The 22,866-nt window shown below is 47.7% G+C and overlaps 1 pseudogene; it reads left to right on the top strand.

Moving 5' to 3' along the window:
• The first annotated feature begins 7,720 nt into the window (after nucleotides 1-7,720).
• LOC132504390 (frataxin, mitochondrial-like) lies at nucleotides 7,721-13,620 on the top strand (annotated as a pseudogene).
• Nucleotides 13,621-22,866: the final 9,246 nt, after the last annotated feature.

The following is a 22,866-nucleotide window of genomic DNA, read 5'->3' as shown; positions in this document are numbered from 1 at the left end:
ACTGATACAATGAAGAGTAAAGGGTGTCCTCACAAGGTTGCTGGGTATTCAAAAATCTCAGGAATGCTCACTTTGCTGTACAGCAGAGATTGGGACAACGTTGTCAATCAACTATACTTCGATGAAAAGCTAAAATAAATTAAAAAACATCTCAGGAATGGACCAGTAATGCTGCTCCACAATTCAATCTCACCTTTGGGCATAGTAAAGAAAACTGGTACATTCTCAAGTCCTTCAATTTTCTCAGTTGGCTAAAATGAAGCCATTCATTTCAAAGGAAATAATTAGATGGATTTTTTTTTTTAAAGCAAGCTTTGAGGAAAGCGAGGGAAAGGAAAGGGAACATGTTTACTATAGTTGGAAGAGCATATGACCTTTGTTTCATCCCCCTGAAAGGCAGAAGTCACCTATCAACTATTGGAAATGTCATCTGGTGTGCAGTCCTCTTCTCTCGCTTATTTTAGGAGTTGGCCCTGTGAGGCACAATTATCTGCAGCTTGAACTTCAGGGATTATATGTGCGATTCTTAGAATGGCCTATGGCATATCAGGAAACTTTTATGTATCACCCGTCATCAAACCTTTTCAAGTTGTTAGAAAATTTTAGCCCCATGTTTGTTCGCTGCACTTGGGAAACCGTGCCTATATTCTCATGGAGCTTGCGGAATGGAAACAAAGCTGCTTGAGATGATTATGTTGACGTATGTCTGTTAGTGTGGGGCTCCACTGACATATGAATCTCTTAGAGTCACCTGGTAATATTCCAGCAAAATCATTACAATTCATCCTAGGTTGTCTTTTTTCTCTTACTATTTCAAAATGAAAGTTTTCAATACTAATGCTGCAAAGTGGGTATTATGTTGACTTATGCTAATCTGTTTCATGGATGCTGTCATATTACATGGTTCAGCAAAGACACTGGTGAAGTTGTCTTGTGTCTACCGTTATCTCGCAAACAGCCCAGTGGTGTCAGAACACAACATCCAGGGACCCTCTGCCTTGTCGTGGGATAGCTTCTGTCCGGAGAGGTTTGCTAGGAATAGTGGGAAAGGAGGCAGAGAGGGCTGTGTCTGTGCTGTTATATGTCCTCTTAAAGAGAAAACAGTGTAAAAAAGGGCCGATGTATTGTGTGCGGGAGCGTGTGTGGATTTATAGTGGCTTCATTGCCACGTGTTATTTTCATGGCAGCACTTCTGTGAACGGTGTGTCAGTCCCTCCTAGAGGAGCTTCTGGCTTTAGGATTTTACCACCAGCCCATAAACCAGGGAAACTCCACTGTTAAAGCTAAGGGTTCCAGAGGCAGTTTTCAAAGGTAAGTTTATTTGAAAAGTCTGCAAGGGAGGTTGGTTTGGCGATTTTCAATGCTGCTTCTGCAAACCTTCTCGGGCGGTGTTCCCACCGTTCCCACCCCCGCCCTGAACAACTGAAGCCACTTTATAGGGAGCTCGAGAATTGGTGGACAGAGGTGGTCTTCCCTGTGATAAAGGCGCTGCCAATGGGATCGGTGCACAGGAACGGGGTGGGCAGGCGAGGTGGGTCTCTACGGCCCTCCTGCTGGTGGGCAAACCGACTTCATGGTCAGCATCTCCATGAAGTGCTCAGTGTCCCAGGGTCCCTGGGTGCCCCTTGCTCTTCTGGGACACCCCCCTCCCCGGGGCAATGCACTCTGTCCCTACTCGCTCTGCCTGTGTGCCCCCTGACCTGGGATCTCTTTGGGTCACTGGCTGTCTAATCTGATATGGTCATGCAGAAGAAGACTGATGATGGCTGAGAACTTGACATGTTGTCACTCCAAGATTTCAGGGGTCTCTCGAGTGCTTGCTGATGCCCTTAGAGCTGCGGTGAGACCTAGGAGACAGGAGCTATGGTACAGCTCTTCGTGAAGCCGCAGCACCCTTCCCCTGGATCACGTGGGTGGCTGATGACCGAATCCTCCCTGCCTGTCACAGTGACCTTGAAACTTGATCACCTCAACAGCCACGGAAGAGCCATACTGTGCACAGCCTTGTAGCAGGAACTGAGAATCCAGGGAAGAGGAACAGCCCTTGTCTCCCAGGAGCTAAGATCCAGAAGCTCACTACATTCTATTGTAATTTTACTGGTTAACGCGTGTGCGTATGTGTTGTGTGGAGGCTTGAGTTCGCTTGTATTTATCTCCGTGTCACAGAAACCTCTATCCAGAGCTTTCGCAAAAGTAGATACTCCGTATGCGTTTAATAAAAACCAATAATTGTGTAAAGAAGACTGTGGTAAGTGTGAAACTTAAGTCATAAGTTTCTTGCATCTGCAAAACATGCAACAGTATCTAAGAGGAGGGACTTTTGTACTAATGGCTGAATAGATACCAAAGGGCGAAATGATGTGATTTCATGGGAAACTCAGGTCCATGATAATTAAGAACCAATCACTAAGAAGGAGCTCTTCTTGGGACCCTGTTTTCCATGTTAATACTTAAAAATCATTTTCACACAAGATCTGTTACAGTAGACGAGTAATGCTTTGGTCTTCCCGTGTGTTGTGAAGTGTCCCCTCTGAGTCGAGATTTCAGCTCTGTCACTTCTCACCTGAAGCAACCGGAGATTAATGATCTGCTCCTCACTTGCTCCTGGGGCTCTCTTTCTGGTTACCCCATTAACTTAACAGGAGAGTTTCTACCCAAAGCCAAAGGGACCCTGGTTCCCCGGGAGTGGAGAAGGCACAGACGCCGAGACCCATGACCTCTTGCACAGGAGAAGATGGTATAGACTCAGGGATCTCCACCTTCTGCCCATGGAAGGGAGAGCAGTGCTTGGCCATTCCTCTGACTCCTGTTTGTTGAAAAGGTGAACTGAGTTTAATCAAAAAATGCATTGGGGCTTCCCTGGTGGCGCAGTGGTTGAGAGTCTGCCTGCCGATGCAGGGGACACGGGTTCGTGCCCCGGTCCGGGAAGATCCCACGTGCCGCGGAGCGGCTGGGCCCGTGAGCCATGGCTGCTGAGCCTGCGCGTCCGGAGCCTGTGCTCCGCAACGGGAGAGGCCACAACAGTGAGAGGCCCGCGTACCTCAAGGAAAAAAAAAAAAAAAGAATGCATTGGCCATTTACTAGCGGTGGTTTTGCTTTGCCAATAAAAGAAAAAAAAAAGTAACTGTCGTGTCACTGCTGGTGATCCATGAGGGAAAAACAAAGGACGGATAGTGAGGGGCCCTCCCCCGACCCCTGCATCCCCCCCTCCCCTCCATGGTGTTGGCCCCTCCCGTGTTTGGACTCTAAGCTAGAGTAATCACCATGGGAGGTACCAACTGAAAATTAAACACACACCTTTTCTTTTGACATCCATGATTTATTTTCCTAAAGAGCTTATATATGTAGGGATTTGGGAGGGGAAGATGGAGGGGGAGGTCTGGTATTTACTTCACGAATAGTGTTATTCAAAGACCAGGAGAGAAATCCAATGTTTGCTGCGGCTTAAATGACAGTATTTATTATGTACTCACAAAAGGGTAGAAAAAGCGACTGTTGAGTATTTTGACATTAAATTGCTTGCAATACATGAGGGATTAATTATGACATGGCGCACTTCATCCTGCCACCTGAATTAGCTGGAGTTTTAAAGAAGGGTCTGTATTTACATCATTTGTCACATGGGGAGAATACGGATGTCTCTTTTCTGTACCAGGTTTGATCAGGAATCCAGTGGCCTCACTGAACGCAGGCATTTCTCAATCAGATCCAACAAAAATCTATCGCTGGTCTTTGTGGAGAATCCTATCGTATGGAACCAGCGTTTCCGAACTCTGACCACGCTTTCCCTGACTTGGCTTTAACTGACAGTCCCGTGGAGAAACGTTTCCATCATTTGGGAGCAGGGTGATGAATACTCCTTCTCAGGGACCCGTCTCCCCAAACACATGTTGGGGTATAGAATGCGAGGCACCGTTGGTATAGAATCCGAGGCGCCGTTGGCCCCCAGGTAGACGACTGAGGAGTTTTGTTGGTAGAGGGGCTGACGTTCAGGTGAAAGCACCTCTGGGAGAGGAACGGAGGAGAGGGCACTGGGTCTTAGTAGCGGGAGGCCAAAGCCAACGCCCAGGGTGCCTGCGAGCTGTTGGCGACCAGAACATCTCTCCCTTTCCTCTTGTCGCTTTAACAGACTAGGCGCTGTTCTAGCCCCCAGGCAATGAATGCAGCTCTTAGCCTCAAATCCCTGCACTTAGTACCCACAGTTCTCAAGCTTGAAGGAAGAGCAACCTCAAAGACCTGGCGCACCCTTTTAAGCGTAGAGAGCCGGAACACCCAAACCATACCAGAAAGAGGAAAGAACCCCATGAGGAATGGAGCAAACATGCTGGTGTTCCCTTCTCCATCCCTGAATCTACACCTCCCGCAGGATTGAAAATACCCGGAAAGCTGAGGGCACGGGCACCACAGCCCCGAGAGTGGTCGAGAGAGGAGAAAGGGGATGGTCTCGGGACTTGCTTTGCTATGGTCAGGACCCGATGCTTTCTGATCACAGGGTTCTGTGGGTTACTCTAGCTGGAGTCCTGGTGACTATCCCCTTAGTTATTTGAAAGAGCATCGTTATCAAAAAAGAAAAACCCAAACCGTCCAATTCCTACACTGTTGACTATGAAGAATCAGCGTGATGAGGGGCTCAGTTTGTAGCTGTGGTTTGAAATATGTCTCTACAGCTGTTTGAGCACTTTATGTTTGAAAAATGCGTTCCCATCACTCTGAGTAGGTTTTCTTTGTGACAGTTCAGCAAGGTCACCTGGGATGGCCTTTGATGGATAGATGACGACACCTGGGTGAAGGTCACGTGATGGGCACACAGCGAGACCTGGGGACGGTTCTACAGTCTCTGTGACCCCAAGTGTGTGGGGCGCCATTGAGCCCAGGTCACCTCTGAGAGGGCTCAGGACGAGGTGCTTGGAAAGGCAGAGTGTGCTTCCCATTGACTCCGTGTTCGTTTCTATAGCAGAGCGCACAGCATCTCTAAGAGTCAGGTTACCGCGTGTTCTGCTCTCAGAAGCCAAGGTGTGAGGGAGGAGAAGGCTGGAGGCACCCGTGTGGAGAAGTCCGGCTCAGAGAAGGAATTACAGCTCGAGGATCAGACAAGTCACGGGATCCTGCCCAGGGCAAACGTCCTTTGTAACAGAGGAGCTGAGGCTCAAAGTAACACCGGGGGGATCCAATGTGATCTGTCCGCTTCACCCGCGGGAACGTTACATTTTGTGAAAAACGTACTTACTGCGAATGTGTGATGTCATTTACTTAACAAGAAAGAAAGTTCATCTTTTGTTGATGAACTCTTACTGCTTGGAGGGAAATACTAGAATATCTTACCCTGGGCTCCAAAATAGCTGTGATCCTTGAAAGAATTTCCCTCCCCTGTTTCTGTTCCTCTGTGGTATTTCCACATCTAGCATAACAGAAAAATCCAATAGCATTGAAGTTAAATAACGCATTTTTCCCTCCCAGAACCAATAAATCTGTTTAAAGATGCATTGCTACTTTTCTTGAGGGATAATTTAGACTAGTATCAAAGAAGGAAAATCAATAGTTTTTTTTCTATTACAAATAATTGCGTGTTTGACTCTTTTCCACTTTTTCTTTTTTATTTATTTTGGTTTCAAAATATTTCTACTGAGCCTGCCTCACGTTTTAAGTCTAGACCAGCATGAGTTTCTATGAGACAATGTCTACCAGCGGATCAGACCCTGCTCTCTCCTGGGCTTGGTGAGGTTCCCACACATAGTATCAGGGGAAAGGCGAGCAGACCCAGGGACTCGTGGGAAGAGCTTTGAGTTTAGTTGTAAAGAACAGAGCATGCTCTTGGGGGCGCACACACCCCCATGGGCACGCAGCACAGAGCCCCACCCACTTGGCTGATTACCTGTGGCCCCATGGGCATATGAGCAGTGTTTATCCTTTGGACCCAGGTTTGAAATTGTCAACTAGAAAATTGCTCCCTGTGTAAACTTTGGCCCGGCCGGCACAATCCAGGGTCCGTCTTTAAGTAACTAGACGTGACCAGATGTTACCTGAGAATATCCAGTGCGCGATCCCAGTACCCAGAAGAGTATCTGGTTTGCAGTACCTCCTGGTGTTCTTTATTTTCAGACATTTTTATTAGAGAAAAGGGATGACTTGCCAGGAGCCCACAACACACGGGTTGAATGAGAGAGGGGTTTGTTAGACTGACTTCAGCTAGTCACCATTCAGCCACAGCAATAGGGTCTAAGGATCTGATGTCAGGCACAGAAGGGAGGAGACAAACCTCGACCACACATCTGCGATGCTCAGGTGAATAGGAGCATCCAGAGGAGACCGAGGCCAGGTCTACGGGGGCAGGTGGAAAGGCTTTCTTGAGGCGGTGACAGCTGAGCTGAGCCCTTCAAGGATGATGCACGTTGGTTAAGTGGAAGAAAGTTGAGGGGGGCATGGTGAGGCCATCTCACAAAAGAGCTGCATGGCAAAGGCAAGGAGTGTAAAGCAGCAGGGCTCCTGGGGAGGTGGGGGCAGCAACCCAGTGCTGCAGGCTGGGTTACTGTTGGCAAGCATCCCCCCTTCCCTCCCCCACTGCGGGCACAGTGTACTTCCCCACATCATGGACGCTGGGTTTGGTCCTGTGACTTGCTCTGCTCAATAAGTATCAGCCATGAAAGGAGCAGACACCACGCGGTGACTGTGCCTTCAGTCTGGGCCCCAGAACACACACAAATGGAGCAGACTTAAACCCAAACTACAGTCTGCAGCCCACATGCCGGCTAAGCCCATCTTAACCCACTGGAGCCAAATCAGACTCATCCTGCAGACCCGGGCACCTGGGGATGGTTGTTACGTGACATTATTAAGGCAATAGCTGACCCTTACATTCAGCAAGGCTGAAACATGGGGTGAAGATCAGGAGACACAGGGCCAGAGGTGTAAGCAGGGTTCCTTGTGGACAGTCTTGTGTTATATTAAGGTGTTTAGCCTTTACCACGGACATATTCAGGGAGACAGGGATCTGGTTTGCATTTTAGGAAGAGAATTATGGCAGCAATGTGGCAATCGGCCTTGTGGATGTGTGACTCAGAAGCTGTGTGATAATTAATTATAAGAGCTGACATCTACTGGACCCTTCCTATCTACCAGGAACCACGCTAAGTACTTTACCTCTTTCATCTTATTTAAACCTCAAAGCAACCATACAAGCGCTCAGATCACTTCTGTTCTACAAATGACGTATCTGTTTGCTAGATACCCTGAACTCTTAACTGTGAAATCGATCTGTTTATTGCAAAGTTAAGGTAAAAACAGGTCTGAATTATGCCAGTGTGGTGGGAGGGGAGGGGAGTATGATCTAAGAAATTACAAGAAGAATCAGCAGGATATGCTCAGTGATTACATGTGGGATGTGAAGGAAGACTCTAGCATTTCCAGTTTAGGGAACGGAGCAGAAGACGGGGATTTGCACCAAAGAAGAGAATGAGGAAGAGAAATAGGGTGTGTGAGGATGGCTTTGGGACGTTTTTCTGAAGGGACACAGTGAGCAGCTGACAGTACAGGTGTGGAGGCCAAGAGAGGGGCTGAACTGAAGATGTGGTGTTGAAAGCACCAGCGCATCACTCCTGGGAGGGGCACGTGCCCTGAGAGAGGCAGCAGGATGGGGAGAGAAGACAACCAAAACCAGACCCCAGGGACACTGGTGTGAGAGGCAAGGGCAGACACAGAGAAGGCAGACAAAGGCGATCTGACCATGACGCCTCAGTGCGGCTCCCTCGACATTGATAATGACATTGATAGTGAAGGTTGTGCCTGCGTGGGGAGCAGAGGAGCATGGGAAATCTCGGCGCCTTTCTCGTAATTTTGCCGAGAACCTAAAACCTCTCTATTACCTATTAAAAACAAAGAAACACATACATAAATAAACTTTTAAAAATACGATCTGAGATGCAGGGGGAAACCCAAGAGAGCACAGTTCCTCAGCCAGACAACAGGCAAAGAGCAGCAAAGATGCTTTTTAGGGGGCACAGCTGGGGCTGCCGGCTGCTGTCGGCTTGGAGAAGAGTCTAGCAACATGTAGGGAGAGAAGATTGAGTGCAGGCGGTAGGGGAACGACTGGGGGAAGGGGAAGGCCAAAAGAAGCAGAAAAAATATTGGTAGGTTTGATTCCATCCATATTTTTTTTTTTTTTTTTTTTTTTTTTTGCGGTACACGGGCCTCTCACTATCGTGGCCTCTCCCGTTGCAGAGCACAGGCTTCGGACGCGCAGGCTCAGCGGCCATGGCTCACGGGCCCAGCCGCTCCGCGGCATGTGGGATCTTCCCGGACCGGGGCACGAACCCGTGTCCCCTGCATCGGCAGGCGGGCTCCCAACCACTGTGCCACCAGGGAAGCCCTCCATCCATATTTTTTAAAATCACTTCCATAAACAAGAAATGGAAAGACAAATGAGAAGCTGGCCAAGGTATTCCTGACGAACTAGAATTAATAGTAATGACGCATAAAGAGTTTTTTCTTTTAATGAGCAAATAAGGACACTAGAAACAGGTTAGATGGAAGGTGAGAAAACACAACAGGACAGACTGTTTTCGTAAAGGGAGACGCAGCAACGGCAAAGGCAAATGCAGTCACATAGTTGGCCTCAAACTAAAATGCAAACATTTTTGCTCATTGGGTTGGCTGTGAATTAGCAAGAATAGGGGCACACGGATCCTCTCCCACACTGCTCTTTGTAGTACATGTCAATTCAACCATCTTTGGAAACAATTCACCAGTTATGCTTCAAGAGCCTCCAGATATGTGCGTGTCACTTGGTGCGGTGTTTTGAATCTGTTAATTCCACATCAGTAAAGAACGTACATGAGAGCTGGTGGTCCAAGAAGCTCTCACAGAACAAGAAAATCTAAACCCCTGGACTGAGCACCGGAGAGGATATGACCACGTACCTTTTGGCATGTCCAGAAAGTGGGATACCAAAAGGCCATTTAAAAATCATGTTTTTGACATGGGAAGAGGTTCATGATTTACCGTTAAGGAGAAACAACAGAATAGAAACATGTGATCCTAGTTTTACTTTTTTTAAGTGCACGTATGAATGATGAGTTATTGCCAAGTCGTAGGATTACATGCGATTTTTATTTCCTCTGTATGCTTGCCTAGATCTTCCAAATATTCTGCAGTGAATGTGTATTATTTTTGTATTTAGAAAAAGGAAAACAATAAATGGTACTATTTTCCAAAAGAAATAACCATGAATAGTTGATGGGGAAGGATTCCAAGTCGCTTGGTTTTGTGAAGGGAAGGGTTAAGATGAATCCGAGCAAAGATGACAAGGCAGAGGGAGGGTTTTAAAGAATGGCTGAATGTCCCAGGTGCAAAGACTTTAAGAAAACAGGCAGTAGGGAGGAAAAAATGAAGAGTCCAGGAAATAATTCTTGGCACAACATCTAAGATGGATAAAGAGAGGATAGAATCAGGAGCACGGCGAAGGGTTAGCCTGAACAGGAGAAAGGGAGGCTCCTCCTCTGAGAGGACAAAGGTGTGGGAAGTGCAAACAGACATTTGTTCAATTGTTCGTTTGTAGACAAGTGGCAACTGGGGTGTGTTCTGGGTGGTGGCAGAAGTGACTACCGGGTGAGGGTGGTCCAGTTTGACCCACCGTTGTCATCACAGAACCGGAAGCCCGGGGGTTCATACTACATCTGCCTACGTTGAGGTGGCCACGGCCAGCTGCAAGGCAGGTTGGGAGATGTAATCATCAAGTGCCCAGAAATATTCCCTGTTCCATGACCGAGGGAAGTGCAGAGAATGGAGGCTGAGGGCCAATGAGCAGATTTGAAAAATGTTTCAGCTGGGAAGCCCACAGGATCTGCTGGTGGGTTTGATACTGGAGTTTGAATGACAAAGAGGATGAAGAACAAAGTAGGTGTTTTAGCGGTTGTGGAAAGAAATACGGTCGGGGATCCAGAAAGAGATCTGAGTATATATTTTCCCAGCAGAGAATCAACTCTTTAGAAGGAATGACACTGATGTGCTCATGACTGTCGCCATAACAGGGTAGCAACACTAGATCCCTAGGGTCACAACCCGTGACACACCTGTTGCTTTCAGTCCAGCCTACAACCAGGGCTGTGCCCACAGGCATGGGTCTGGGGGACCCTGCTGACAGGTCAGCCACAAAGCCACAATCATGACCTCCACTGTTGTTCTAATGAATCCCCGAATTGGTCCAATTTCTCGAAACCAAGGGAACATCGATTCACAGGTGTGGACACAGTTCGTACCTGAGTTCTAAAAACTCCTTGTCTGATGGTTCTTTTTTTAAAATTTAATTTAACTTAATTTAATTTTATTCTATTCTATTTTATTTTTATTGAAATAGAGTTGATTTACAATGTTTAAGGTGTACAGCCAAGTGATTCTATATATACCTATTCTTTTTCAGATTCTTTTCCATTATAGGTTATTACAAGATATTGAACATAGTGCTATGGGGTAGGACTTTGCTGTTTATCTACTTTATATGTAGTAGTGTGTATCTGTTAATCCCAAACTCCTAACTTATTCCTCCCCACACTTTCCCCTTTGGTAACCACAAGTTTGTTTTCTTTTTCTTTTCTTTTTTTTTTTGGCCGCACTGCACAGCTTGTGGGATCCCAGGTCCCCGACCAGGGATTGAACCCAGCCCATGGCAGTTGAAGCACGGAATCCTAACAACTAGACCAGCAGGGAACTCCCGTAAGTTTGTTTTCTGTGTCTGTGAATCTGTTTCTTTTTATAAGTAAGTTCATTTGTATCATATTTTAGATTCCACATGTAAGTGAGATCATATGGTATTTGTCTTTCTCTGTCTGACTTACTTCATTTACTATGATAATCTCTAGGTCTATCCATGTTGCTGCAGATGGCATCATTTCATTTTTTTATGGCTGAGTAATATTCCATTGTATATATGGACCACACCTTCTGTATCCATTCATCTGCAGATGGACATTTAGGTTGCTTCCATGTCCTGGCTACTGTACTGATGGTTCTTTTCTACTGGAAGACTTAGAGGGAGGAGCTACAGGAGTGCCATCGTTTGCCCGTAGCCCTTTCCGTCCTGGTTAAAAGTGAGTCACACACTCACATGTCCTTAGGTGCTTTCCTTTCTCAGAATTACCTGGTGATGGATGGGGGCTCAGGTCTGGTTTCGGCAGCCCCGGGGCAAAGACTGTGCACCCAGGTGCCATGACTACAGAGGAAGGAGCTCCCCCAAGGCCGTGCCAACACATTCAGGATGAAACCGGGGCCACTTAGGGGGGTGACGGGCTGCATGTGTCCCTCCCCTCACAATGCAGAGGGTTGCCCCAATCCCATCCCTGTCCTCTCTTTCAGGACCACAGTGACCTGCTAACAGGATGAGTGACATGAGGGACATTCACTCTGAGATGCGCTGAGACGTAAAGGCAAATCCTGGACCCTGCTTGGAAACATGACCACCGTCTCATTTCCCCCAAATGTTCACTTTTAGAAAGTGACATCTCATGACTAACTTTAGCATTTGGGGATGAACGCGGAGATTTTAAAAGGTTTCCTAGAAAAGTGATGGATTTGTGTGGTACCACAAGCTCCATCCGTATCAGAAATCAGGTTTAAATATCTCAGCAGGCAAGTGGGAGGACTTGTGGACATTCCTTGTTTCGCTGGGGCGGGGGGGTGAAACTGAATACGTAATTCTGTGCGGTGGGACATTCCAAGAAGGAGCCCAATGACGTGGAGACGTATCCTTGCCCCAGTCATGGGATGAGGGTGATAATCGCCAGAATTACCACGTGAGCAGGTCACAAACACTAAAGGACACAGATCCTCATTTTCAGGGTCTTCCCAAAAGTCCTGATGAGAAAAGCCTCCTGGAAATGAAATACACTTTATACTGGCCGAAACACCTAATACTTTCCATCTACCTCATGGGAATATATGTTTTACAAGAGAGATGAATATTATCTCATAACCTGCCACAATACCTAATATCTATCACATTTCAAAATGAACACGATTAGTGCCTAAACCTCAGCATTGGCAATTTTCCTCTCTCTCTGGAAAAGTTTTTTAATTGAAAGCATTTTAAGGGTTGAGAGAAAATGCACCATTTATTTCTGTTAGACACTCTAAGTGTATTTGGTTACTTGGGAATAAAGTAGTTCCCCCTTCAAAGGAAAAAAAAATCCTCTAGGCTTATGTGACAATTGTATTTGGTAGAACGATGAACTGGAGTTTCAGTGGCTAGAATTTACAGAATGAATGAGAGCACCACCTATAAAAGAAGATGCAGAATGAAATTCTCCAGTGACAGGAATTTCTTTTACAATTTTGAGAACAAAAGCATCATGTAGAAGAAAATCTACATGGATGTGCTTTGCTATTCATATTGTTATAGCCTTTCAGTGCTAGAAATCTTGAAATACTAATAAAATAAATTTCACCGTTAGCCATTAACTTCCTACATGAGAGCAACATTTCTGTTCAAGATTTAACCCCTGTTTTCTTTCATAAGGTTGGGCTGTTAGTACAGAATTACCCTAGATGCAAATGACAAATGAAGACAAGATCTGCAACAAACATGAAACTAAAGAGTTAACGTTCTGAGCACGTGGACGCTCGGACGCCCCGTGGCTGCCAGCCTCTTGCTCCGCTCGCTCGGCGCCGCCCGGCTCTGCCCAGGCCCGCGCCGGGGCCCCGCGGCCAACGAAGGACCCCCGCTGTACGGCTGCCGGGGCTGCACTCCGGGACCGCCGCGGCCCGCGCGCGCAGCCAGCCCAGTCTGAACTTCCGCTGCCTCAACCAGACCCTGAATGTCAAAAAGCAGAGCGTCTGCTGGATGAACTTGAAGACAACGGGAACTTTGGGTGACGCTGGCCCTCAGGACAATACTGCCTATGAAAGACTGGCCGAGGAGACGCTGGACTCCTTAGCAGAGTTTTTTGAAGACCTTGCAGACAAACCTTACACATTTGAAGGCGATGATGTCTCCTTTGGGAGTGGTGTTTTAGCAATTAAACTGCACGGAGATCTAGGAGCGTACGTGATCAACAAGCAAACCCCAAACAAGCAAATCTGGTTATCTTCACCATCCGGCGGCCCCAAGTGTTACAACTGGCCTGGGAAAAACTGGGTGTCCTCCCACGATGGTGTGTCCCTCCACGAGCGCTGGCCACAGAGCTGACTCAAACCTTAAAAGCCGAACTGGGGACTTCCCCGGTGGCACAGTAGTTAAGAATCCACTTGCCAATGCAGGGTACACGGGTTCGAGCCCTGGTCCAGGAAGATCCCACATGCCGCGGAGCAGTTAAGCCCATGTGCATAACTACTGAGCCTGCGCTCTAGAGCCCATGAGCCACAACTACTGAAGCCCGTGAGCCACAACTACTGAAGCACCTAGAACCCATGCTCCACAACAAGGGAAGCCACCGCAATGAGAAGTCAGCGCACCACAACGAAGAGTAACCCCTGCTTGATGCAACTAGAGAAAGCCCACACACAGCAACGAATACCCAACACAGTCAAAAATAAATAAATTAAAACTTAAAAAAAAAAAAAATAACCCACAGAAATCCCAAACTGGACTTATCTTCTCTGGCTTACCCTGGAAAAGGTACTTGCTGCCCAGACTAATGCTTAAGACATTAAACAAAGACCCCAGCTTTGTTCTGCAGCTGAATGGCTAGCTTTTTCCATTCATGCTTTTGAGGACAGTTGCGTGGTGTGTAACGGCTCTGTGAAAAGACTGTGTCACCTCCCGCCCTGCCGCTGGGTTCAGACTTTTAATTTCCATAGCTTTCTTTGGATTTATTGTCTGATTTCCTCCCTCACGTGATAGCCCTTATCTTTCGTAATGTCTGTATGCCCATACCTTTATATATAACCTCACGACAAAGAAAAAGAAGAAGGACAAATTCCAGGAGGAGAAATGAATTGGCTTCACTATTCATTCTTTGAAAGACTTACTACAAAAACGGCCTGAAGAGCGTCTGGCCAACCTTGCCATCCTGTCTCAAAATGAGACTCATTAAAGGGAAACCTAAAACGTTCCTACTCCCCTTGAAAGTGTAAACACTTCTAAGCCCTTTGGTATTGAAGCATCAGTGGCAACTCGGGAATTCTCAAACCGAAGACCATTTTCTCTTTGTGCTTTGTGACTGCCAGGGTGTGGCCCACATGGGGTGACACAGGGAGATGTGGCGCTGTGTCTTCCATATGTGCATATAGATGTACACACAGAGTTACACGTGTGTGTACATATATATTTTTAAAATTTAAGAATAAGCTATTGCAACACTGGTCTGAGGATGCAAAAAATCCCCCAAAAGCCACCTCTGTAAGCTCATGGATATAGTACAATAAATGAGGTCACGGAGCTCAGGAGGTGCTTGGCAAACTGTGAAAGGCCACATAAATGAAAAGATGTTGGTGTTAATGAAAGGAACCCCGCTCTTACACTTGGCCCAGCCCAAAAGTAGTTGTCTGTCTCTGGGCAAGTTTCTCCAACTCCCTGGACCTCTGTTTTCCCCTGTTAACAGAGAGGGTTAACCTAGATAGAATATAGTCGATTCCCAATTTAGACATTTAGTGTTCCTGTCAGGCAACCTAACAGGCCCACTTTAATTCCCTCCAGTAGAGGAGATGACCGTGAACAGTTTTTTTTAAGCTATAGAGTAAGTATATGGTTTGGGGTTTTGCTTTACTTGAATTTCACTTGAATTCATGTTCAAATAATCATCCTTTATTGTTCCATTACCGTGCTAAGCCGGGGCTGTAGGCTGAATGTTAAGGTGTTAATCCTAACCCCGAATCACAGCCCTCATAAATGAGATCAGTGCCCTTAGAAGAGAGACCCCAGAGAGCTCGCTCATCCCTTTCACCATGTGAGGACACAGCTAGGGAACGGCTGTCTATGAATCAGGAAGCAGGCCTTCACCAGACAACCAGTCTGCTGGGGCCTTGATCTTGGACTTCCCAGTCTCCAGAACGATGAGCAATAAATTTCTGTTTATAAGTCAAAAAAAAGGAAAGAGTTAACATCCTAACTCTGTAGATAGCAGTCCGCAGAGAAAACATTTTTATTCCTTTTTTTTTTAAAGAGACATAAACAGATATTTAACTGAGGAAGAAAATAGAAATTTATCAATATGTAAAAAAATCCATTTTTTTGGTATACAAAAACGAAAATTAATAGGACATGCTGTTTAAACTTATCAAGTTGGCAAAGATAAGATAAGCTCTCAGCGTGCTTGCAGGGGGGATGGGCACTGCCCCACTTTGCTGCGAGGGGCAGGTCGCTGCTGCCCACCTGGAGATCTCGCTTGCTTGTGTGGTCAGAGCCCTGATGAACTGCACACCTGTGGATCCAGTAATCCCCCTTCTCAGGTACCCACTTCCTTTAGGTCTCTTGGCCACCCCATCAGGAGGAACTCTCTGCTCCATCTGCTGACATACAGCTTCCAGCCCTGTGGAAAGCACCTTCCACCAGCAACTATTCCTTAAAGACCCCGGAAAACCTGCACAAAAGCAAGTAAGAGCCACAGTTACAGTTACCATGGAGACCATAAAGCCTTCACCGTCTCCTGTGCTCAAGGGGCGTCTGGAGCTCTCCTCGCCACTCTTGGGCCTCACCTGCCGATGCGTCATCCACACCAGGCTTACGGTCTCCATGGGCTTCCAGCTCTGACCCTGAGGGGCACAGTGGCATCTGACTCTGGTGGCCCCTCTGTGTCTGGCATCTCCTGGAAACCCTCCTGGAAACACTTTTCTCTTTTGACCACTGCCTTTCTCTTCTTGGAGGTCAGGGTCAAGTTCATGGGGTCAGGCAGACGGGCATCCTTCCCAGTCCTATGGACTCCATTCCCAGAAATGTAACAGGGAAAACTTCTTCCTCCCTCTCATCCTCCACCCTGATCTCCTCCAGAAAACTGCTCTGGGGCCCTTGCCCACCTGGTCAGCAGGCTTGCCCACCTGAATCTGAATCTCAGTCCAGGCTCAGGCTCTGACGCCTGCCACGCAGGCCCCTGGTGGTTGGTTACAATGTCAGAAACAACAGATAAACCAAACGGCTGCCGCCATGGCACACGTGTATCCGTGTTCCTAATGCTGCATTTCCTTCTCTCTCCATCCTTCCACATCTCCTTGCTCCCAGCTGAAGCTCTAGGGCTGAGCTGAGGACCTTGCACATAATGAACGATTACTAACCATCTGTTGACTAACCAGTGCATCCATGAGGAGGAGTGTTACACAGGATTAGGAGAGTGTTTTCAAATGATGTTTAATGATGCTCAAAATGAAATAAGTTTTAAAAGCAGAATAAATGGAAGCCACCTAAGTGTCCATCGACAGATGAATGGATAAAGAAGATGTGGCACATATATACAATGGAATAGTACTCAGCCATAAAAAGGAACAAAATTGAGTTATTTGTAGTGAGGTGGATGGACCTAGAGTCTGTCACACAGAGTGAAGTAAGTCAGAAAGAGAAAAACAAATACCATATGCTAACACATATATATGGAATCTAAAAAACAAAAGGTTCTGAAGAACCTAAGGACAGGACAAGAATAAAGGTGCAGATGTAGAGAATGGACTTGAGGACATGGGGAGGGGGAAGGGTAAGCTGTGATGAAGTAAGAGAATGGCATGGACATATATAGACTACCAAACGTAAAATAGATAGCTAGTGGGAAGCAGCCGCATAGCACAGGGAGATCAGCTCGGTGCTTTGTGACCACCTAGAGGGGTGGGATAGGGAGGGTGGGAGGGAGACGCAAGAGGGAGGGGATATGGGGATATATGTGTATGTATAGCTGATTCACTTTGTTATAAAGCAGAAACTAATACACCATTGTAAAGCAATTATACCCTAATAAAGATGTTAAAAAAATTATTAGTAAAAGCAGAATAAAAACTATGTCCGGTGTTACACTAATTTCACGAAGAAAACCAAAAGTTGGTACGTGTAATAAGGACTAGAAGAAAACATACCGAAACGTTAAAAGTAATTATGTGGGGCTTCCCTGGTGGCACAGTGGTTGAGAGTCCGCCTGCCGATGCAGGGGACATGGGTTCGTGCCCCGGTCCGGGAGGATCCCACATGCCGCGCAGCGGCTGGGCCCGTGAGCCATGGCCGCTGAGCCTGCACGTCCGGAGCCTGTGCTCCGCAACGGGAGAGGCCACAGCAGTGAGAGGCCTGCGTACCGCAAAAAAAAAAAAGTAAGTATGTGCAGTCAATGAAATTACAGGTTTTTAAATTGTATTGTTTGTAATTTTCTGGATTTCTTATTTAACAAGATGTATTACATTTACAGTTAGAGAGAATTCCATAGATGTCTATATAAAGCATATCTATTTGTCAATAGAGTTTAAGGCATGTAGCTATGGTCACAGGTAAGTGGCAGACAAAGATCAGGTTATTCTTAGACAGTTTTCTTTCTTCTACAAGAGGTGCCTTGTTCTCACTGAATCAGCTTCAGTGCCTCTGGACTCTTTGCCAGATCGGACCACAGTGGGCCTATTGCGCTGTCCTTCGTCTGCCTAAATGCACCTGATTTGTAAAGATAATTTTACATTCCTTCCAGGTCAACACTATTAAATGATACTTTATTATGAAAGTCATTGTATTTGCGCCTCAGTTTATTTCATGTTGTTCTCCAGTGCCTGGTACAATGCCGGATAGTCAGAAGCTGGCATGAGGAAACCCTTTCTTGTCTTCCAGAGTTTACAATACGGGCAAAAGCACACACTAGAAATAGGCTTGTATATCAAAAGGGAGACATAATTTAGCTTACGATTCCTCCACCTCAGTGGCCTCTTTACATGATGTTTCCATGCCCATTATCTTATTATTTTTTGAGCTTTCCATAAAGTTATCCACACAACGTACATATCATTGTGATTTCATTCTCATCATAAACGGTTATATATTAATTTTGCATCAAATACTCCACACATGCTTTGTCATTCTAAGACTTCTTTTCCCATGATCTCTCAGATGGTTTTTCTTTGCTCCCTTTGTAATAAACCCCATGATGCTGACCTCTGAAATGGGGCGAGGTCTCCCCCTCTTCATCTTTCTTCTTATTGAATCATTTTTTATTTCTTACTTTTTGAACTGGAATCTGTTCACCTTCCAAATGCCTCTGCCAATTTTTCTGGCTTCTGAAAACTTAATTTCAGCCGTTAGCATCATGTACACAGAAGGGGTGTCTCTCCCACTTTGCACACCTTGCACACCTTGCACACCTTGCACACCCGCACACCTTGCACACCCTGCACACCTTGCACACCCTGCACACCGCACACCTTGCACACCCTGCACACCCTGCACACCTTGCACACCTTGCACACCCTGCACACCCTGCACACCTTGCACACCCTGCACACCTTGACTCTCCCTTCTGGCACATAAATCCTGTCAATGCCATTGGCTGCTTCCCTCTCTCTCTCACTAGAGTCCCAACTCTTCATCTCTGTATGCAGTTGCTTCTTTCCACCGGCAGCCCTAGAGATGGAGAGGAAAACGTTACAGCTAAGAGCCCACGGGCTGGTTAAGTCATCTTCTGCTAACTAGCTGCATAACCTCAACCACAGGGAGGCGGAATAAGAACCCTCAGCCTGCAAACCTTCCCTCCGATAAAGGAAAGGCTTGCCGCCTACGGAGAGACTGTAACGTGTTCCCTGTCTACTGGTCCCCCCTTTATTCTTAGCTACCTGTGTACCCACTGCATTCTTTGTTCATCCACTCACTTGCTCAGCCCCTCTGCAAACATCCCTTGAACCAGGGATTATGGAGGGCACAGATACAGTGGAGAAGGCAGGCTGTACACATAGGCAAGCACAGCCCACGGTGACAAATGCTCTAATGGAGTTGTCCTCAGCAGGCTGTGGGGCACAGGACGGAAGAAGGAGGTAATGGCTGAGCTGGATGGGGCTTTAGAGGGATGGGTAGGAGTTCACCATCAGAGAGTAGAAGTGTGTCCTGGTCAAGGAAAGTGTATGTACAAGTCATGCATGAGGGAAGTAGCACAGAACAATCAGAGGTACCCACAGGGTAAGAGGCAAACTCATGATCTCGCCCACTTCCGGAACAGCAGACCCCCTTGCTAGAGTGCGTGCCCCATGAGCAAACAGGGCTCAGTGGGTCTCCCGTCCCTCACAATGGTCTGGGGTTCCCTGGTTCTCACCTCCTTTACCTGGAATGCCACTCCCTTTCTTCTCAAATTCCCACTTATCCCTCAAAATGCAGCCAGACATCAGCTGTGCACCGTCCCACCAGCCCAGCTGGGCAGCCAACCCTCACCTGACTCTTCTGTTTCTGCCTGTTCATTCGCCTGTCTGCCCCTCAGGCTGGGAGCCTGAAGAGAGTCCTTATTTCCCTGGCCCTTGGAGAGGGGTCAGTAAGTGCTGTTGGGTCACTAGCAGGTGTGATGGCCCCTGCGTGGAGGAAAGTGGATGGGCCGGGAAAGGGCTGCACACGTCGGCCATGGGACAGGGCCACCTGCCAGGGGAGAGGGTTCTGACCAGCTCGTCCCACCTGCCTGTCTGTCCCTCAGATGCCCTTATGGTCAGCCCACTCCCTTTGATGCAAAGCTTCCGTTTCCATGGACACATCCACTTCCTTTTCTGGCCTCACCTGCTGCTTTAGTTTCCCAGAGCTGCCGTAACAAAGCACCATAGACTGGGCGGCTTGAACAACAGAAACGTGTTTCCTTGCATTTCTGGAGGCCAGGAGGCCAAGATCCAGGTGTCAGTGGGTAGTTTCTTCTGAGGTCCCTCTCCTAGGTTTGCAGACAGCTGTCTCCCCCCGTGTCCTCACATGGTCTCTCCTCTCTGTGCGTCCATGCCCTAATCTCCTCTTCTTATCAGAACATATTCAGACTGGATTAGGGTCCACCTGTATGACCTCATTTGACCTTGATTACCTCTTTCAAGACCATCTCTCCAAACGCACACCCTGAGGTCCTGAAAGTTAGGGCTTCTAGATATGGATTTGGCAGGGGGACAAAATTCAGCCTATCAGACCTGCCATTAGTTGGTTTTGCCTGTGCTGTTTCAGTTGTCCCTGTTCCTTGCTTTGTCCCTTTGAGGACTTCGGAGAAAGTAATTTCTTTTAGAGTTGCGCCTCCTTGAACCTCGCCTGTTATTTTGTGACGCCGCCCCGTGCTCGGCCACCGCCATGCTGCTTTTGTTTCTGTGTTTTCGGTCTACAGTCTCTATTTTCTCCTCACATCTCAGAATCCCTGCTTCACTGTTTTCTCTCCTTTTACGGCCCCAGGTGACTTCCTTTCATTTATTTATCTTGGCAGGTGTTACCAGCTTATTTCTTTTATTTCCCCTTTGCCTCTGGTACTTAACACCGGACCATCTGTGCCAATCTTACTTATTATTTATTCACCAAACGTTCCCCAGCCCCTACTATGTGTAAGTACGGCACCGGCAGGGCCCTGGTTCTTAAAGGTGAAGGAGTCCTCGCCACCGTCTTCCAGGGGCTGGAATTCCGCAGAGTGAGACTCAGGGCCGGGCCCACGGGAGGCCGTGCTGAGCGCAGCTCTGCGGCGCTCTTAGCATCTGGTCCTTGGACCTCGTGCATCAGTCTCACCCGGGGTGCTGAGGAAGCACCCGCCTGGCGCATTAGCAGTTCGAGGAGCTCAACCAGGCATCGGTACTCTGCACATGCCCTGCAGGGGTGGCCGTGCACAGTGAACGTTAAATACGGCTTTGCTGCCACAGCAAATGAGGGAACGATGGAGCAGTCGTTGTTACAGTGGTGAGCGGTGTAAGGTGGTGAAGAGAGGATGTGACTTGGAAGCGTGGCCTCGGGGGATGAGAGACGGCTCACCTGGGGGGACTCTGGGAGGAGAGACTCAGCAAGAACACGTGGGTGTGAAAATGCATGCAGGCTCTCGGACCAGTGCTGAGTCTAGAGCTAGAGAAGGCAGGGGGATGAGGAGGCCCTGGACTGGGCAGGCTGGGGGGATGCTGTGTGGTGTGAGCTGGGCGGCCAGTGGTCTCCCAGTTGAGGGGTGGCTGGGACGGGCATCAGGCATGTATTCCTGTGCAGGACTCAGACCCTGGCCTTCCTGCCCACAAGCCCCTCCCACCCACGATAGAATCGTCTGTGATACTTTTCAGAAAGCAGGACACACAGGAAGTTCTGACTCGGTGGGTGTCTGTCCGTGAGCATCCTTCACAGATGATGCTGGCAAGGAGCTGCAGCTGAGGACCACGAATGACGCCAATCCCAACAGCCGCTCCCCCACGTCTACCTCTTTTGTCCCAACTGACACACAAGATTGGCCCTCAGAGGGATCTGTCTATTGTCCTCTGTCCTCCATGAAAACTGACCCCATTGTTTCTCTCTCCCTTCTCTCCTTTCCTGCTGCAGCCATGAGGAAGTAGTGTGATATAGTGAAAAACACATGGATGCTTGAATCAGAGAGATTTGGGCGCAAATCCCTGCTCCCCTGTGAAGGAAAGACACTCATCACCCTCCGGAGCCTCTGGTGCGTGGACAGTAACACTCATCTCAGAAGGTGACTGCTTCTCCTCCGCTCTGCTCCCTCTGTCCCCAGTATTCTTCATCGTGTCCCCGTCCTTCGGTATTCCCAGCAAAACTGGCTCATAAGCCCCCCCCTTCCCTGGCCATTCTGTCTTCCCTCCCACCTTCCCCAGGCCAGTTGCCATTACTGCTGAAACCCCCTCAGTTCACCTCTGAGATCTACACGACAGGATCTCAGGCCATACGCTGCTCCCCCCTCGGCAAGCTTTCCACCCTCGGCTTCTCTGTGTGCTGCTGGCGTGAAGTTTGCAGCTCAGCCCCTGCACAGGAAACGCATGTGATCATCTCCTGCCCAGGAGAGAGGTACAGTAGCCAATACTCCTTCTTTTAACAGTGGAGAGACTGACTCAGTATAGTCAGCGGATCTCTCCAAGGTTGCACCATCCAATTCTCCCACTGTCTTCCCCAGTCTGGGCTTTCAGAGAAAACTTAGTGCTTTTCTGTCTTGTTTATGAATGGATTTCCAGAGCATTTGAGCCACTGGCATTGTTGCCAAAATGGAAATCATGGCGGGGTGAGTGGGAGGGCTTGAGGGTATGTCTTTTCCTTTCTTGAAAAGAAAACTCACGTAATGAACAGTGCATGAGAGCAGATGAGAGGCAGCGTTTTGTCAGGGTGGGGTCCGTTCACCCACAGCTAAGTTAGTGAACTCCCCCAGCCCCTCCGTCGGATACCTGGTTTCCTGGTGGTCCTTGCTGAGCCCCAAGAAGAGAGATGACCTCTCGGATGCACCGTTAGCCCACACACCTGACCCCGGCTCATTAGGAGAGAAAATGACTTACGAAGCGGGTGGGATTATCCTGTTGGAGGTGATGCATCTGGAGCTACACATTTCAGAACATCTGGAGAGTGGAGAAAAAAATCACCCAGAAGCACGGCATTGGGAAAAGTCAGCTGTTTATTGACTTTCCTATTTGGAAGCAAAAGACTAAGCAAAACAACTGGAATTTGACTCTGAAAACCCACGACTGGTGGCCGGGCGGCGGTGCAGGGGCCCTGTCTCGGGACGGGATGGGCACCACCCAGGAGGCTGAACATCTCCCGACCACTCTTCCTCGCCGTGCGAGCAATACGCATCCTGCCATAATGAACTCACTGCTATTGTTACACTAAACACCAACAGTACGGGTGATTTTAATGGACATATTGCTTTAAACTGAGCGTTCACCATCTGTTCAGTCCCTCATTTTGAATGCAAAAAGAACATATTTCACAATTACATCTGTAAGTAATGATATAAGTAATTTAAATGCATGTATATGTTCACACAATGCAGGAGACAGCTGGGATATTTCCCCCTCACTCTTCATGTTTCA

Source organism: Lagenorhynchus albirostris, chromosome 14, assembly GCF_949774975.1.
Source record: "Lagenorhynchus albirostris chromosome 14, mLagAlb1.1, whole genome shotgun sequence".
Lineage (NCBI taxonomy): Eukaryota > Metazoa > Chordata > Mammalia > Artiodactyla > Delphinidae > Lagenorhynchus > Lagenorhynchus albirostris.
Note: the sequence above shows the minus strand (reverse complement) of the source record. Positions and strands in the feature narration are given on the sequence as shown.